We start from the raw sequence: 20,186 nt of genomic DNA on the forward strand, positions 1-20,186 counted from the left end.
TAGGTGACCTTGGGTAAGTCATTTAAATTCCGCGGGACCTCTGGCTCTAGGATTCTATCAATAGAACCACATATAACAATGGAGTTATGACATTCCTTACTTTTATTTTCTCTCCAAAAGAAGGCTAAAAAATGAAAGAAAACAAATATCAGATAGCTTTGACATACTAGTCTTGCAATCCTCCCACTAATCCAGTGAGACAAGTATTATTATCCTTATTTTACAGATGAGGAAACAAGGGTTCAGAGAGGTTTAGTAAATGCTATGAGCTGACTTGTGTGTCCCCAAAATTCACAAGTTGAAGCCCTAACCCCCAGTGTCACTATATTTGGAGATAGAGTCTTTTAGAGGAGGTTAGTTTTAGTTAAGGTTAAATTTTAGTTTAAGGTTAAAGTTTTAGTTAAGGTTAAATGAGGTCATGAGGGTAGAGACCTAACTCACAAGACTGGTGGCCCTGTAAGAAGAGGCCAACCCTTCCCCCACCACATGTACAGGAGAGAGGCCAGGTAAGCACACAGTGAGACAGTGCCTGGCATAGGATGTGCTCAAAAAATATACTTGACTGATGACTCCATGACATTCATTTAAACCTGAAAAGTGAACTTGAACCTCCAGTCTCTGGGCTCAAGAAGTTTGAAAATACTTTTAAATTTCCTATTACTTAATGAATACTTCAATTTTAAGAATGACAGTCATAAACCATTCAACTAGAACTGGACAATTACAAATTTTTGAATGGTTTTTGTTTTCTAATTATCCATCCACTTTAAGTCTAAATTTTCTTGGTGCTAGTTCCAGGGTACCATTAACACTGGAACAATCAACAGAAAGCAGACTCTACTGGTTTATAGCTTCTACTATCATTTCTTCTATTTGCTTTTATCACAGTCTCTTATGGTCAGGGTAGAGAATAATTCAGGTTATCATTTATGTTATAATACATAAAATTTATTTACTTAACTGTCCTGACAACCTCCAAGATTGTTGGGGGGAGGGGTACAAAACAGTGTCTATTAAAAGTTACCATCTATTTTTAAAATGGAAAAAATTACACACATGTGTAAGTATTCATGAATGTACATATGTGTGTAATTGCCTGGGCCTACACAAAATATCCTTGAAGGGATTCACCAGAAACACTGATAACACTGGTTTTCTCTGAGGAGAACTTGGAGGATCGAAAGAAGTGGGGAAGAGAGGCTTTAAAAAATATTGCATGTGTGGTTTCTTATAACTATTACTTACTATTCTATTGTAAAATGTGCAAATCTTACGTGAACAGCTCAATGAAGTTTTACACAGGTATCCACACATATAACCACACCTTGATCAAAATACAGAACATTTCCAAAACCCTAGAATATACCTTTGCTCCTACCTAGTCAATACCCAGCCCCCAAAGACAAGCACCCCGCTGACTTAGATCACAATATAAGTGGATCCATACAGTATGTAAACTTCTGTGTCTGGCTCCATTCATTAGATATTATGTCAGTGAGATTCATCCATGTTATTTTTCATGTGGTAGTTCTTTTTAATTTTCATATAATATTCCATTGTGTGAGTGAATACCACAGTTTGTGTATCTACTACTGTTGATGAGAGTTGTTTTCAGTTTGGGAATATAATGAATCAAAGCTGCTGGGAGTTTTTTGGTAGCATTCTAGGAGTCTCGTGGTGGCCTTAAAGGTATTTTGGCTTTTGTAGCTATTTCCAAGCAGCTTTTCCAAGATTTACACTCCCATCATCTGTGTATGAGCATTCTAGTTAGTTGCTTCACATCACTGCTAACATTCGATATTGTCAAAGGGAGACATTCAGCAAGAATCTCTATGGAGAGCAATATGTATACCCTTCTGCAGCTTTTGATTTAACCGTGCATACATATTGCCTATTTATGATTAAATAAATAAAAACGTAGCATGAACACTTAACAAAAATGAAAGACACAAGCTGCAAAAAGTTATTTATCTTTATTTAATAGAGATGAATGCCTAGGAAGTCTCCAGATATTCAGTACACAAAGGGAACCAAGGGCCCTGTGACTTGCCTTCTGTAAGTGGTGCTGGGAATCCCACTGACTTGTCAGCCTGAGAAAGAGGCAGAAACCACCTGAGACATGAAAAGTGTCAAGGACCTTAAAAGACCACTGCTCTGGCAAACCTCACTATTGAGAGTGGCCACAGGAAGCCCTGGTGAATGAGAGAAATCACAGGAAGGCTTAGGAGGTAGCATCCACAAAAGCAGTATCTAGGAGTAGTCTTTTCTGCCACCTCCAATGCTGGGACATCACCAAGAAATCCCTTCCAGGAAGCACTGGTATGAACAGTAGACTGGAGGGTCAAACCAGAGAAGCCACTGTCCCATTTCTCAGGATCTCTGACACTATCACCATCTTGGCTGAATTATCTTCAACATCCAAAGAGAGATTACATTAGAGATCACCAGTTTTGGAATGCAGACTTCCTTGTGGAAGGAGGACAGCCATTCCTCAGCAGAAATGAGGTGACACTGGAGGTTCAGAAATTCTGCATAAAGTCTCCAGACAGCAAGAGAAACTACGCAGAGAAGACAACTTGGAAAGGATGGGTTAAATCATTTGGTTCAAGTGCTTTCAGCCATGACCCACAAAAACAAAAACATTTCACGCTGAAACCCAACATACACAATACCAAATCTCAGTTATCATCAATGGCAAGATATACCATAATTTTACCTCTAAGCAAGAACAAAAAAGTTGTTCTTTTATAATAAGAAATAAAAGATAATAATAAAATATAATGTATATAATAATAATAAATAATAAAATATAATATATATAATAAGAAATAAAAGATAAAAATAAAATATAATAATAAAACTCATCATGGTTTCAGAGATTTATAATGAAAAAATGTATGTCTTAGAATATATCTGGGATGGAATATAGAGAAAATCTCAAGAAAAATACCAACCTTCATTATATGCAATCAACTTTAGTATTTACTTTTCTGCTCTATTTAATGTCATTTCTCTCCAAAATGCTGGTAATGACCCATTAAGTTGATTTCAAGTACATTAATGGGTTTCAACCCACAATTTGCAAAACACTGGATTAGAATTAAAGCATAGGACTTCTAAATAATTGTATTAGGAACTCCAAAGAGTTTAAATAAATCTGTTGGTAGGACAACTGAATCCAAGTGATAATTACTATGCACTATATCAGTATGCATCTCCGAGCTGAATTGCCTAGAAACCTGAGGTGGAGCAGCGTGTAAACACTGCTATGGGAATAATTCAAGACAGTGTTGTTGTGGATGTGCATTGCTATAATTAAGCCAGAAGACATGTCAGCCAGGGCATTTCTGAGTGCTGATTCCTGCATGCCTCCTGTATGTTGTAAGGTATGTCTCCAAAATTAGAGTGGCTGAAAGCCCCTAAAAAAGTGCAATAATCCTTCTCTATAACACCCCTGCCGGGGGGTGTCAGGCTACTATTTATAAACATGGGTTAGGAGGGGAAATACCCTAACTTCTGTTTTATGAGTCTCTACAGATCCAAGCATAATAGCCAACCAGAATGCTACTCTGGTACCACAGTTTTCCCCGTGTTTTGGAGTCAAATCTTTTCCATTCACATGAGAGCTCAGGGAGAAACCAGACGAGGAGTTCTTTAGTTGTGTATTGAGTTGATCACTTAACTATGCACTGAGCATCATCTGATGGCATCATGCATGAAGCCACACAGATCACTGAATGAATTTCTACTGGAATTACAGACAAGTTGAACATCTTGTCAAGAGAGTGGTAGTACAAAACAGACTGCTGAGTTCTATTTTGTGCTTTACATGGAATGAGGACTGGATAAAAATTATCCACAAAAACATAGAAATGGAAACTTTTGATTTTTCTAAAGGGTTTCCAGGAGTGGACTCTTCCCAGGAGCTCTATACACATGGATAAAACAAATGGAATTATTGTAATCTGAACAAAGTTTACTTATTTTTCCAACTTAGTAGGTTTTTAAAAAAAAAGTATATTGCCTTGGGGAAGAACATCTGAACATTTTCCCCCCAAAAACTAAAGTATCAGTGAGGTCAAAAGCAAATCAAGGAAAATGTGATCTAAGAAACCAAAGCCAAAGTGTTAAAACTTAGAGCTTCAGAAGCAGATAATTAGACCTTTTATTGATCTCAAAAATTTTCTTTCCTTTCTCTGGCAGATCAGGCCCATTGCTATTCTCTACTAGAGCTAAGATCTTCTGAATGTTTGGAACCACGGCAATATATAGATGGTCAGGGAAGCTATATATCATTGTACAGGTTGTTCACTGCACAATGGTACCCAGCCAAGATGACTGGAGGCTGGCATGTAGCTCAAACTCCTTTTGTCCAATGTGTACCCTGGCAAGGGCTGCTTCTGCCTGGAGAGAGAGGTCTCTTTGTGAGTTTGCCACAAGGCACCATATGGGTTAGAGGAGGGCCTTGAAAATAGGGAGGGAAGGGGTACAACTAGCTCTAGCACATTTCAGATATGTGGCAAATCGCTAGCATTTCTTCCTAAATATCACCCAGCTCTAAGGAATAAATTGGCATTTCAATCCAGAAATCTGAGCCTTAGTCTAACTCTATGTGTACTTACCATATATCTGAAATGCAGTTGTAATGTACTCTTAGAGCTTATTTATTAGACATTTGGCTTGAAAATCCTCATGCAATTTGAGGATGAGAGCTGGGGGGAGAACAGAAGAGATGGAGGGAGAGGGAGTATCAGAACTGAGCACCTGTAACACAATGGTTTTCTCATATGTTGAAGTATACTCAAACTATAATTATGCTCATTAAAACAGACTATACTTCAGCATATCTCCCATAACCTCGTACTCTGACCTCTGATCTTAGATGAAACAAAAACATTTCTTCCATCTGGAAAACTGACTGATTTCCATCAAAAACCCAGCAGATTTATTCTTTTAATTTTAAATTAACCAGTCAGAGCATGAGCCTAAAAACCAGGTAGGAGCATTTAGGGCTTAGCATAGGCATGACTTCAAATCTGGACCATCTACTAAGAAGCATCAAACTGGAAACTACATATTGCAACTTCTCATTCCAGCCCCAGCCCAGCTTCCAGTATCTTCTCCCACTGCTTTTTCATACAATCTCACAAACTAGTCCAACGAACACACCTGCTGCTCAACAAACCCACCGCGGACCTGGCAGGCTGCTCCTTTCTCAGCAGAACACCCAACCCCTAAGCACCTTTCAAGATTCTGCTAATAAGCCTCCTCCCCTCTCCCTAAAACATCCCCTCATTCCTACAGTTGGACCTAACTGTCAATCCTTTCAGTTCCTGGAGTATATTTAGCTCTATCCCACCTCAAGGCATTTCTGCACGTTCTCCAGTCTGACTCCCACTCGTACAATCCATGGCTGGCTCCTTTTCTTCCTTTAAGTCCCCCATGTTTAGACTTCCCCAGAGAAGCCATTCTTTCCTTTTTTACAGCCATTTTTTCCCCCTAATTCCTACTACAACTTGTAAAAATATATTATTTCTTTGTCTACTAGATTTTAATATCCAGTGAGGACAGGAACTTTATCCGTTTTACTTCCCTAGCACACTGCCTGGTGCAGAATTGGTAAACATTCAATAAATACTTGTTGAATGAATAAATAAATGGATGAACAAACCCTACAGCATTAATTTTTACCTCTTATGTAGGGCAACCATATAATTTTTCAAATGAGGACACTTTTGAGAGTGAAAGTGGATGCTAATTACTAATTATGTTGAGATAAAACAGGCATAAACCAGGATGTATGGTCACTGTACATATACCTACTCCCATGTCTCATCTGTACCAACCAAACTTGTAAGATTCACATTATCTTTAGATGCCACTTGCGAAGCCACGTTCCTTTTGTGAAGACCAGATTCCTTCTCTTTGGGATCAAATATTTGACTTAATATTTCCATAAAACTGTTTCAGCTGTGTCATTAATATCAGCTCCAATAAGGCTGAACATTTTTTCTTTAGCATGGCCTTTGAACATGTCTTCACTGATAACAACAGCCTCACTCAAGGAGTCCAAAGGAAAGATTGCTTCATTTCAAGGCAGCTGATGCCACCTTGGATATCTAATTCAAGTTTATTTCACAACAGGCAGCATTAGTGCTACATTCAATGAGGCAAGCAATACCTCTGCAATGGCTCCACTCCAGCCTGGGAGCAGGATGGGATGGAGGAGGGCAGACAGAAGGCCAATGGTGGAGAAAGAGCCTTTTGGATTCAAACACTTCTGGACTGTAACTGGCAATATCTAGAAGACTTCTAAAAAGAAGGGATGAAGAGCATGAGGGTCTGAGATAAATATTTCTGGTTTGGTTTCCAGGGTCTGCCTCTTTTCAGCTGTGTGACTTTGAAAAAGTTAGACTTTGAGTCTCACTCAACTATCTGTAGGATAGATATAATCTTACTTAACCCTGGTACAAATGAGATGATTAGTAAAATACCTAGTATAACACCTGATACATTATAAGTACTAAATACATGTTGTTATAAAAATAATAATCGTTATTATTTAATAAATGATGTCACTTTTATTATAAAGCTAGCATCTTATCATATAGCATTTTACTATAACATAGTGGTCAAGAACCCCAAGTCAAGAGCCCTGGGTTCAAATTCTACCAGTGCCATTTAATATACATGAGGCCTCGGGGAAGGTATTTAACTTCAATAGACCTCAGAACTCTCATCTGTTAATTGAAAATAATTAAGCCTACATCATAAGATTGTTCTGAAGATCAAATGAGATAATGCATATAAAATGCTTGGCACAAGGCTTAGCACATACTATTGCATAACAATGTGTTTTGGAGTAGAATTTATTAGAAGTACAGGTACTAAAATAGAAATAAATAGCAAGGACAACAATCTTTTGACAAGCTTGTTGACCTGCCACAAGGGCAGGATTTGTCACAGTCTAGTGTGGTGTCCAAGGAACACCAGGGAGAGGAAAATGAAAACAAGAAAGTTGGGATATAAATCGTCCACTGAGATCCTGAGAAACTTAACAGAAGACCAGTGGGGAGGGGAAGGGGGGAAAAAAAAGTTACAGAGAGGGAAGGAGGCAAACCATAAGAGACTCTTAAGTGCTGAGAACAAACTGAGGGTTGGTGGGGGGAGGGGGAGAGGGGAAAGTGGGTGATGGGCATTGAGGAGGGCACCTGTTGGGATGAGCACTGGGTGTTGTATGGAAACCAATTTGACAATAAATTATATATACAAATTGTCCACGGAGGATCCCAATTGGAATAAGAGTAATCAGAATGTGCATCTTCCCTGATTGTTTCTAGGTGAAGGTGGTAAGAGTGACTGGAGAACAGGAATGAAATCCCAATCTGGTAGACTTCAATGACCTCTATTTGGCCATTTGACCTTGCCATTAAAATCACATTAAAATGGCAGATTCTTTTATATATTACAACATTCATTTTGTAAACATTCACAGTTTAGTATTTCTCCTGTTTTTAAGGTCAACCATATTGTAAAATTCATACAATTTCAGTTTGGGTCCAAAAACTCCTCAAATTTTTGCCTGGTGACCTTAAAGAGCACACCTCCACCAGCCTTTGAATGCTTTCCTGACCCCACATTATTAAATTAATGTTGGATGAAAGTAGGAACATCTTTGCCTCACAAACGTTGTGATTGTTTTTAAAAGAACACGACTAATTACCTTCCCGGACATCTGACTCATTATTCCATTCCATGAAGTTTAAGACATGGAAAAATTCATTTGGAAATTCCAATTTTAATGATTCCTCAATTTACGAAGAAATTGCCTTAGGATGCAAACTCTATTCCCTTGATCTTAGCATTGGACAACTGCATATGTGCAAATACGATTTAGTAAATACATAATACATAGTGTAGAATAAAATATTAGAACTCCAAAGTTGATACATGTTGCATCATTTGATGAAATGGAACCGAAATTTCACACACAGAAATGTAGCACATATACACATACATACACAATGAGGAAGTTTAGTCTGAAAAATTAAAAAAAAATTCCATTTGCTTGTAAAAAAAAAAAAAACGCTCTCAACTAAGTGGACTAGAGACCCTCTGTGTACTTTGAAATTAAGAAACTGATGAGAGAGGCTTTTCAAAATCAATTATCTCCAATCTTTACAGAAACTGAAAAGACCACATTTTGGTGTTAACCTGAAAGAGCTCCTTGAAATCCAAATAAACATCATTAAAAGGAGAAAAAGAAGCACTTTTATAATAACCACGGCTGCTGGTCTGGTCACTATTATGTATACCTAGACGTGCCATTTAGGAACCTGTTTTGCAAATCCTAAATGGGAAGGAAGAATTAGCCACACTTCAATTTATATTTACCATTTTTAAGAGTGACTCTGATTTCTTACAATTTTTTTCTTTCAAATAAAATCATTTAATCTCTGAAGACTGCATTCCTCATTTTATGAGTAAATAATCTGAGACCAAGAAGACATACCAAGAAGACGCAAAATTTAGCAAATAAAAACTCATATACAGGGGTGCCTGGAAGGCTCAATTGGTTAAGTGTATAACTCGTGATTTTGGCTCAGGTCATAATCTCACAGTTCATGAGATCAAGCCCTGAGTCGGGGTCTGTACTGAACTTGGGATTCTCTTTCTCCCTCTCTCTGCCCATTCCCTGTTCGTTCTCTCTCTCTCTCTCTCTCTCTCTCTCTCTCTCTCTCTCAAAACAAAACAAAATAAAACAAAAAACAAAACCCATAAATAAATAAAATAAAAATTGAAAAACAAACACCGCATGAGAAATACGTACACTAAAAAAGTATTCATTGTTCATCTAAAATTCAAACATAATGGAGTATCCTGTATTTTATCTGACTACCTTTCCCCTCGGTTACCCAGTTAATGAATGGGAGAGCCAACGCTAGAACTGGATGCCCTTTCTGGTGTGAAGCCATTCACGAACAATTATTCTTTGAAAGCTAGATGTTCTGGAAAACTAAAAGCTATGTAAGGCAGTCCCTGCCCTCACAGAACCTAAAGTCTAATGGAAAATGCCAGTACATCAGGAAGAGAGGAGGGAGTGTCAATGTAACCATCTCAGCAAGAAAATGGTTCTCAGCCCTGGCCGCACATTAAAATCACCTAGAGATCTTTAAAAAAAAAAAAACTTTTTTTTTTTTTTTTTTTTTTTTTTTTAGTGCCCTGAGGTGCTGATTTAATTGGTCTGGGATGGGGTCAGGGAAATTGATCTTCCCCTTCCCTCCCAAAAAATATTCCTAGATAATTCTAGTGTGTGGCCTGGTTTGCATAATAAACCACTAAGACTTAGAAATCTCCCCTAAGAAATCTTGATTCACAGAGTGGATAGGTCTTTGCTAAAATGCGTGTGTGTGTGTGTGTGTGTGTGTGTGTGTGTGTGTGTGTGTGTGAGTGTGTACAGTGGGGAGGGTCCCAAAGGACCTTGCTTCCTGTATATCACACAGGTGTCCAAAATAGCCCTTTGGACTCTGTAGTAAGATTTGTTGAAAGAAGAGCATTTTGCTGGAATTCATCTTCCCTCCGTTCTGATCTTTGTTCTTAGTCATTTCTTAGCCTATATATTGTGTAGCCTGTGTCCTGAAAAATCCATCCTAAGTATACGGTTCACATATCCCTTAAAAAGAGAATAATCAAGACAATAATCTATAGTCCCCTAGTCCTATAGACCGCTCAGGATACCCCAGTTACCTGGTGCTAGACATGGAGCCTCTGGTCAGGACAGATCCTGTGGGTTTGGCATTGTTTGCATATCTTCCCACAGAGGCATCCACTAAATGAAAGCCCTATTCAATCTTATGACTTCCCATGGAGAGATAAATAAAGTGAGTGTCTCGGAGTGTCTTCACCATTGTCATTATATTTATTGTCCTGGTTAGAAAAGGGTCAGAAAGCCACAACTACATCTTCCTCTGCTCAGTTATTATTACCAAAAGACAGAGAAGCAAACGGACAAAAGCAGGATTTCTCAATACAGTCCTCACCTTCTCATTTCTCACATCAGTGTTAGGGAGGCAAGGTTCCTACCTCAAGTTTGCTCCATCTGTTCTCCAACTAGGCCGTCTTCCAACACAGTGTAACTTAACATTTTAAAATCATTTTGACTACCAAGTCATCCAAAGTCCAAAGGAAATGATATCTAAGCCCCAGCTCTGAGGACACATGCAGTTGTGGGTTAAGCCCTCTTCTAGAGGATCATCATCACGTAGATGATGTATTTAAGTCATTGTATGTCATTGTTAACCCTCCCATCCCAGAATCCACCTGGGATCAATTCAGCCTATGACAACAAATGTTCTTTGGGATAGTTGGTCTGGTTTTCTGAGTTTAACATTAAAAGACTCCCCCACCTGCGTCCCCCTTCAAAAGCGTTACACTAAAATATCTGGGACAAATAAAGAGCATGATAGCACCAAACCAGGGCAAATGTGTTGATCCAGGAATGATGAGAGGGCATATTTTTTCAATACATAAAAGGAATAAATGATTGTTCAACAATACTAATACCTGGAATCCTCAAGATCAAGAAAAATCAAAAATATTCCAAATGAGTCTGATTCATGTTAAATATTTCCTGTCTCAGTGACCAACAGGCCATGTTAAAACCAGTCTCAACTCCTTTTGGAAGTCTTGTTCCGTTTCCCACATGAAAGGTAATGTAAGAATTTTGATCAATGATGCAAGATTACTAATTCTCATTGGGTAATTTTCCCCATTAGTCAGAGATCAGCCTTGCCAACTCAGAGGCCTCACATGTTTTGCGGCGGGCTGCCATTAGGAACTAGCTGTCAAACTCCAGGACTAATGGAAATATATTCTAAAGGCCAAATTCTACCATTTTGCTGACATAGGGGCAGTTTCTCACCAGCAAGGTAGCCTCAACTGTATCCCAAGGTCTGAGATCTCTAGTCTTCCCTCATGACCACCTATTTCCTATGTCATCATCAGCAAATCTCCATTGACTATCCCTTTTTCTTTCCCCTCGAAAAAAGCCAAAATACCCCTAAGAAAGCATTATCTTTCTTAATACTTAGTTGAACTGCAAAGGAGAGATCCAAAATTTTTAAATTCATGGCAGAGGCATGAATTCATTCATTACACCTTTAAGGGCCAGGATATGGACTAATGAGCAAATACAGACCAATCATAAACGCCAGGTGTTCCATACCCTCCTCTGCTGTAAATCTAATTCATGGAGCCAAGAACACATACTCAGGAATAAACAGGCTGGCTCTCACTGAGGTGTTTTAAACTGACAGTTCAAGTGGTGCGATAGTGATATTCATGTAGAAAAGGATGTCAGTTAGCATGCTGAACACCACCCAAACAGGGCCAACCCATGAAGGAGAATGCAGTTCTGCTTCGCATCTACAGACACCCAACTAGAGGCCCAGTCATGTGGCCTATGCAAGTGCCTACAAAAGCTGCAAAACCCCTGAGAGCTATGTATATAGGTGAGCCAATTCTAATTCACATGCAACAATGCAAACCCCCTTTCTTCCTCTGCCCCATGGCAAAAAGTGAATCTGTTCCATCTGTTTACAATGATTGCCGTTACTTTCCAGCATAACCAGGATCTTATTTTGTAAATCCTATTCCTGACACGCCTCAAACCATCTGTCTATTCTTTCTTGGGTTAGCTTGGGGCTGTTTGGCAAATGTATGTCATTACCTGTGAGTGGAATATTTTTTAGCAGAGCACATGCCCCTTTTCAAGGCATGTTGCCATGGCTGCTAGGTGTTCCTAAATAATCTCCGATGTTTCTTCCTCCTAACCCAATATGCCTTTAGTAATTTTCAATGTATGTGAAATAAAGGCAAAGAGACAAAAAGGCATAAATGTGACTACTTGGGCTTAAGATTCAAAGTAAGTTTGCACATATTCTCAAACACAAGGAATCATTTGAAATTTTACTAATAAAATTACACGTGTCAATTTGAGGAGAAAGGTAGCTAATGTTTCAGATTCAGACTTGCAAAGAGTTTTGGAGAAAAAAAAAGTGATAAAATCTGAGTGGTAGAATTTCTGCCATTTCTTGTCCTCACGGAGCTGGGCCTGGGTTCCCACGAAGTCTCTACATTCTCTCTCTTCTTTATCATTCTCCCATTTTGCCCTTGTTTGTAACTACAAGGAGTTGGGAAAGAACTTAAAGCCCCAGAATGGAGGATGTGTGATGAGGCAATTCAAAGAGCACAGATACAAATGGACAAACATGAGAAAAGATAGCTCACCTCATTAGTCATCAGGGGAATACAGAATAAAATAATAACAAGATCACTGCTGCCCTCTCAAAATGGCAAAGATTAAAACCAATGAAAATACTTAGTCGGCTATGGGGAAATGGGTACTCTTAGGCACTGCTGGAGAAAGAGTTCATACAGCTCTCCTGTTGGTAGTGTCTAGCAGTGCTTCTGGTACATACCTTTTCATACCTTCTGCGTCATTTCTGAACTTCTATTCTAGAGAAATACTAACATGTATACACACATGCAAAACAAATGTGTGAATACAAAAATATTTATAGCAGCGTTATTTATAAGACCCCAAAATGGGAAACAGCCCATCAGTAGGGAAATGGTTAAATTATAGCTTATCTACCTGATAGGATATTTTGATGCTTCATTAAAATGAATGAGGCAGCTCAACATCATCTAGAAATGAAAAGACTTGGATGTATTGACAAGACAACACTTTGGAGGACATTAATATGTTTCAATTTATGGAAAACAGTGGAATCTCTAGGTCTATAACAAGATGTTAAAATGAGAATCTTTCAGGGGTGCCTGGGTGGTGTAGTCAGTTAAGCCTCCAGCTCTTGGTTTCGGCTCAGGTGATCTCACAGTTAGCGGGTTCGAGCCAGCATCAGGTTCTGCACTGACAGCTCGGAGCCTGGAGCCTGCTTTGCATTCTGTGTCTCCCTTTCTCTCTGCCCCTCCTCCACTCGCACTGTCTCTCTCAAAAATAAACTTAAAAAAAAATGAGAATCTTTCAGCTTTGTCTGGGGCCTCAAAGATTCAGAACAAAGCAGGAGATGATTAGTGCTCTCACACTCCAAAATGACCTGCCAGACCTCCTAGACAGACAGCCCTGGGCAAAGGAGGCATCCACTGCAACCACCAGCCCTTCACCCACCTCAAGGGTATAAAAGGACTGAAACGGACAAGGCTGAAAGTTTTTCTTTTTTTAATGTTTACGTATTTATTTTGAGAGCGAGCGAGCGAGTACAAGTGGGAGAGGGGCTGAGAGAGAGGGAGAGAGAGAATCCCAAGCAGGCTCCGCTTCCAGCGCAGATCCAGACACGAGACTCGATTCCACAACCGTGAGATCATGACCTGGGCCAAAATCAAGAGTTGGATGCTTAACCAACTGAATTACCCAGGCACCCCTGGTTGGGGCATGGTGGTGTTTCCACCTGTACCTTAATCTAATTACCAAGAGTTTTAAGGAGATTGTTGAGAACAGACCGTTGTACCGACGGATCCGTGACCAAAGCTCATCTGTTGGCAAGAGGTGGGACCCAGAGACACGGGGAGGCCCAGGACTGAGTGCGCTGCACTGCAGTGACTGTGCTCCTCCTAAGAGCGGCAGCAAGACTGCATCTGTGTTCCCTCTGGGCCACATGCAAAAGAGCCAACCAGGATCCTTTTAAAAGGGGCCCCACCTGTAGACATGCTTTCAGCACTCTCCACTCATATCCTTCCCATCTCTTGATCATATTCACACACCTGCTGGGGGGGGGGGGTGAGCTTTCGTTCTCCCGGCAGCACCTGCATCTTTTGTCAGAGGATGCCCTCAAGGTGGTGGACCCCCTGTGTGCACAGACAGCCAGAGAGCCTAGGGACTATGTTTGAGACTTGAAAGGACTGGAGGAACTGTTATATATATGAGTGTCCAAGAAAGTTAGAATGAGCCTGCATATCATCTTTACAGAGACAGCACTGGGAAACTATTCCCTACCTTTACCCTATGGAGTCCCAGGCTTTCGATAGAATGTTAACAATTACACATACAGAACAGTGTAAAGTCTGGATGTTTACACACAAAACCAACTGCGATCTCCAGAGAGCAGAGTGTGCTAGAAGATGAGTGAACAGAACTTGTACATTTCGTTCTATACATTTCTATACCATTTAATTTTTTTAAAAAACAAACATTTGCTCATGTTTTTGGTAAACAAAAACTTAAGATATTACAGACACCCACACACATACACATTCATTGTATAAAAATTCAGAAATTTAAGAGAGAGAAAACAAACAAACCATGCACATAATCTCACTCTCCCAGATCCCACCTCCGTTAGTATCTGGGAGGTTTTCATTCCCTTCTTTCTGCTTTGAGTGGGTACACTTGCTTTGGGGAGGCAGGTTCTCACTGGGCTCCACCTGAATTGTTAAATTAAACAATGAAGAGTTGCAAAGATTGTTTACCACCTTCACCATATCTTCTGTGGCTGTTCTGGCCATATGAAAATTGGAGTTTAGCTTAAAGAAAATTGATTTGATACTACTAGGTTTCCCTTATATAGCTTAAAATGCTCACAATCAAGGGGCAAATAAAAAATCACCAGTGACGTTTCATGCACTGCCTCTAGACAGTAGCAAAGTGGAGGACTAGAACACTGGAAATGACTGCTCCTTTTAGGAAACTGGAAATGCACCTCCCTTGTCTGGCTGGAAATGCATATTCAAGTCGAACCTGCCAAGGCTCACTAAGTCTGCCCAGAAAGCCCAGCTGAGCCTCAAACACCTGAATGCAAATTCAAGAGGAGATTTTATTTCCTTTCAGAGATGCACACAAAAATCTAACCTGTTGCAAATTCAACTCCTAAAATATACAAGACACAACTTGAGACCCTGAGCAAATGAAGTGGCTGCTACACATGTGGAAATTACCTCCTTGTTTGTTTTCAGTCTTCCTGTTTCCCCTGGGAACCAGAGAGAAAATTCAATTTCTAAACCTTGAAGCAGCATGAACAATGAACAATTGTTAGCCTAGAAATAGCAGATGAAGCCTATTACTGCACAATGGAAAGTAAACGTATTGTCTTGAGGTTGTGTTTACTATACTGGCTGGGTGGGTAAAATGATACAGTAGAAGGGAGGATTGGTGTCCTACTCATTAGAAACCCCTGAGAAACCCTCTACACCGAGGGGAGTGTCCGACTCCTTTCTGTTTTTCCTCTTGTTGAGTATAGGTTTGGATAATTATATGTAATTTCTCATGTCTGACTACATGAATGAAACTTCTTACCAATTTCCACCAAAACCCTATACCAAATCAATTGAGACAGGATGAACGGAAAGCCAGTACCACGCAAAAATTCAGGAAAGGTCTTCATATTTCTCACTTAAGTGGCAAACCAAAAGTCTTGACGAGGCAACAATCTCATGATCCAGCAAAACAGCAACAGAGCACACAAACATTCTCTTGGTTTGGAATATGAAAACTTTTTACAAGAGTAAATTAAATTGAGCTGAAATTTTAAAACCAGGAATGGCAAAGTGTACTTCTTACCAAATTTGTTGGAATCCAGTCATACACTCGGAATAAACTCCAACTGGTGCTAAAGTCCAGTTTCCTTTTTGAAAAAGAAGAAAGAAAAATAAACTAGACTTTAAAATGCAGCTTTTGAAACAAGGTTCCAAGGGCTACTTGGATGTTGGCTGGTGCTGACAAAACAAGACTAACAAGTTGAGTGTAAATGAATCAAAACCAGACAGATTCCATTTCCCCCTCAAGAAAACGAGTGTTGGGAGGGGGGGGGAGCGCGCGATAAATAAATAAAAGCTTCCCAAAAATGTATGTGAATTTTCACAAAAACCACAGTGTTCTGCATAAAACTAGAGAGACATGTCTTCTGCCCTTCAAGCAGGGCTGGGTTTTAAGGAGGTGACATGGAGGGGTAAAAGTGTGACATCTAGGCCCGTCTGTGCCAGGCACTGACCTTCGGGAACATTGCTTTGATGTCATCCTCACAATAACCTGCACGGCAGTTGTTCATCCCCCACCTTACTGATGAGAAAATGAAGCTCAGAAAATGAAGCTTGAGTCACCTTGTCCAGATCACTCAACATTACTCTGAAGGACATCTGTATTAGGAAACCATTCACACAAACCCATGCTCCTGCTACGCGAGAGCCATGGCTTACTTAGCGAGTAGACTTAGTGACGTTTAAGAAGACAATTTTGGGGGCGCCTGGGCGGCTCAGTCGGTTGAGCGTCCGACTTCGGCTCAGGTCATGATCTCGTGGTCTGTGAGTTCGAGCCCCGCGTCGGGCTCTGGGCTGATGGCTCAGAGCCTGGAGCCTGCTTCTGATTCTGTGTCTCCCTCTCTCTCTGCCCCTCCCCCGTTCATGCTCTGTCTCTCTCTGTCTCAAAAATAAATAAATGTTAAAAAAAAAATTAAAAAAAAAAGAAGACAATTTTGAAGCACATTACTAGTGCAATGCTACATCTTGTCAAGGCCAACAGCTGTACTAGCTTAGAAAGTGTCTGGGGAACTGGGTGGGGGTGGAGGGAGTCTCATCCTGATTTACCTTAGGGTCATTGTGAATTCATGTCTAACGCCAAGTTACTCAACTTTGTGGCAAGTCTATACTAAGTACTTTACTTGCGTTAACTCCTTTCATTCTCAAAAATGACTCTAGGAGTTTTGTAGGATTTTTATCCCTTGGCAAACTGAGGAATGAAAGGACTAAGGAAGAGGCAGAGCCATAGAGGATTCTAACCCAGCCTGTCTGACTCTTCCAGACCCAGCACATGTGCTCTTACTCCCTTTACCAAACTGAAGGGCATCATCCATGTATGACAGAACTGAGTGCAGGATGACTATAACCCCAGAAATTAAGCAGCACTGGCTTCTTGTTTTAGTCCATTCAGGCTGGGATAACAAAATATCACAGACTGGGCAGCTTAAAAACAACAGAAATTTACTTCTCATCGTTCTGGAGACTGGAAGTCTGAGATCAAGGCCACAGCACGGTTGGGTTTTGGTGAAGGTTCTCTTCCTTGTTTAGCTGGCACTTCCTCACCATGTTCTCACATGGTAGAAGGGACTAGAATCTCTCTGGAACCTCTTTTATAAGAGCACTAATCCCACTCATGAGGGTTCTACCCTCATGACTTAAGCCCCTCCCAAAGGCTTCACCTACGAATATCATCAGTTCAGGGGGTTAGGATTTCAGCATGAAATTTGAAGAAACATACACCTTTAGACCATAGCACTTCTCAAGGCATGTGACCATCAGAACTTGATAGTATCTTCCTACCCATTCATTGGTTCACCCAACAGTAGTGATTGAGCGCTTACGATATATAAACATAGGGAGTTACAAAGAGATCAAGGATGTGCCGGTCTTTGTCCTCAAGAAACGTAAACACAACAGCCCCAAGTTGTTCCCATCTCAAATTTACTTGGTTCTGGATTTTTCCCTGGCCTTCTGTTATTCTTTACCTTTTCAAGTCACTTATTATTATACAATTTCTTTCTTTTGGACCTATCCAAATTTATGGTTTAGATTAGTTTGTCCCTGAGACTAGTGAACCTCATTTAGAGTCAAACAAATGGAGAGACAACTTGAAATCAAGGAACTCTTTGCACTCACAGATTATTAGAATTTGAAATACTAGAATTAGAATTTGGAGAGGTGGGCCCTGTATTGGTCAAAGTAGGCTATCTGCTATAACAAAGAACCCCAAAAGTTCTTATTGTTCTCAAAAAAGCCAATGTGTACGTTCCTCATTAGGCCACTTTCCTCCAAGTGGTGACATGTGGGTTCTGGGCTATTTCCATGCTGTGGATCCATCATCTCAACAAAGGGTTTCAAGACACCCCAGGCTTCATCCAGCTAGCAGACAGAGAGCCAAGAGAAACTTCAGAGAAGGTACGTTACTCCTAACTGCCTTTCCCATTCCACTGGCAAAAGTTAGTCACGTGCCCAGCCAGACACTAAGGTTACCAAGAAAACTCTGTAGTTTAGGGAGCATGTAGTAGTTAGTAGAGATGTTAGTAGTCGATGTCTAACACAGACTCCATAGCCCACCACCACCGTCACTATGCAGATGAGAAAACTGTGTCTCAGTGCAGCTAAGTGAGCCTTCCAGGATACAGGAGCAGACTCTGTCTTCCAATACAGTGCATATTTACACTTTCTAAAAAGCCATTTACTACTTTAAAAAATTTTTTTAAATATTTATTTTTGAGAGAGAGAGAGAGAGAGAGAGAGAGAGAGAGAGAGAGTAGGGGAAAGGCAGAGAGGGAGACACAGAATCCGAGGCAGGCTCCAGGCTCTGAGCTGTCAACACAGCCCCATGCGGGGCTTGAACTCACAAACTGAGAGATCACGACCTGAGCCGAAGTCGGACACTTCACCAACTGAGTCAACCAGGCACCCTGCCATTTATTGTTTTTATCTCTTACCTCATGCTTACTATAGAAAATTTGGAAAATAAAGAACTTAAGAAAATAAAAATTATAATCTTCCAACACTAATCACTATCTTTTGATGCCTATCTCCTAGTCTTTTCCATATATTTGTGTATGTATTTTACATACATATTAATTTTTAGTTATAAAATATTTCAAACATACATAAAGTAATATAAACAAACCTATATATCACCCTACATATCACTGTTTAACAAATGTTAACATTTTGCCATACTTTCTTCAGTTCTCCCTCTCTTTTTTAAAAATAAAACGGGTCCAGAGGTGCCTGAGTGGCTCAATCAGTTGAGCGTCCAACTTTGGCTCAGGTCATGATCTTGTGGGTGGTGAGTTCGAGCCCCACATCGGGCTCACTGACGTCAGTATGAAGCCCACTTTGGATCCTCTGTCCCCTCTCACTCTCTGTCCCTCCCCCACTGGCTGTCTTTCTCTCTCACAAATAAATAAATGTTCAAAAAATAAATAAATAAAAAAAAATAAAATGGGTCCAGCTAAAACCCAACCTCCATCTAATTCTTTCTCCTTCCTAACAGAAACCTAGGAAGTGCCATTCTGAAGCTGAAGTATATAGAGACCCTGTGCATATTTTTACACTTGTATTATGTATCTGTACATGGATAGTAAAATTCCATGATAGTGTGTTCGTTTGTATATTTAACATTTTTGCATAAGGGGTAAAATGACACGTGTATCCTTTTGTACCTTGCTTTTTCCAGTCAGCAGTACGCTTTAAAATTTAGCCATGTTGATACATGGATATCACTTTCATTCTCCTGAACTACATGTGGTATTCCATTGTATGACTAAGCCACAGTTTATTTATTCTACTGGTATACAGTTAGACGGTTTCCACTTTTTTCCCTTTATAATCATTAAAAAACCAAATTGGCATCAAATTATAACATGGGACTGTTTCCTGCTTTTTCCATTTACCATCAAGTATTCGTACATATATTCTTTGAGACTATTATTTTTAACAGCTGCATAGCATTCTTTCCCAGGAACATACCAAAATTATTTAGCCATTCCCATGACCATCCTTTTAGGTGCACGTAGGCACATTAACAAACAGAAAAACTAAGAAGTGCCTGTAGAGAGGGAAAGTACTACCAGGGTTCAGCAGCCATGTTCTGGTCCCACACTCTCTAGGTTCAAATCCCACCAAGTCCACTTTCTAACTGTGGGACTTTGGGCAAAGCCTTTAACTCCTCTGTGTTCTATAAAATAAGATTGATCGTAGTACTTACCATGAATCCCACAGTCATCCCATGGGTTTATATGCTTCCTGGCTTTGGTTTTATTTTGTATTCTCTTGCAGGCAAACAAGGGGTAATCCTGCATATGCACGTCAATCTTGCTGACAGAAAGCAAGTCTCATTCAGAGGACAAGAAGTCTTGTGAGAGGCAAATTACTGATTCTAGCACAGTGCCTGGGACACAGAAGCACTAAGTGTTATGCCAAAAGTGTTTTATATTTGTAGTGGCTACACATTCAAACACATGTGTGCACATACACTGCCACACAAATATCTACAACTCTGTCATATTTTAGGCACGTGACATGGCGCTGTTCCACCCCAACTTTTCCTTATTGATAAGGCTTCCCAATCTGCTCCTTTACTGTTCCATCTAGCAAATCTTCCAGTTTTGTTTTCTTCGGCTAGGAATCCCTTTAGACTC

The 20,186-nt window shown here is 40.0% G+C and overlaps 1 long non-coding RNA gene across 6 annotated transcripts in view; it reads right to left on the reverse strand.

Annotated features, from left to right (window-relative positions):
- The window catches only part of LOC113604176 (uncharacterized), a 244,736-nt gene that overhangs the window by 55,778 nt on the left and 168,772 nt on the right, over nt 1-20,186 (reverse strand). Inside the window, exons 12-13 of one of the 6 annotated variants that reach the window (XR_008289773.1) lie at nt 15,575-15,638; nt 11,738-13,389 (exon numbers count right to left, since the gene is read on the reverse strand). The exons of the other annotated variants lie outside the window; for them this stretch is intronic. This is a non-coding gene — a long non-coding RNA (uncharacterized LOC113604176). Of the gene's footprint in view, nt 1-11,737; nt 13,390-15,574; nt 15,639-20,186 lie in introns of those variants that run through there. 6 annotated transcript variants of the gene reach the window in all.

The sequence above is a fragment of the Acinonyx jubatus genome, chromosome A1, assembly GCF_027475565.1.
Source record: "Acinonyx jubatus isolate Ajub_Pintada_27869175 chromosome A1, VMU_Ajub_asm_v1.0, whole genome shotgun sequence".
Lineage (NCBI taxonomy): Eukaryota > Metazoa > Chordata > Mammalia > Carnivora > Felidae > Acinonyx > Acinonyx jubatus.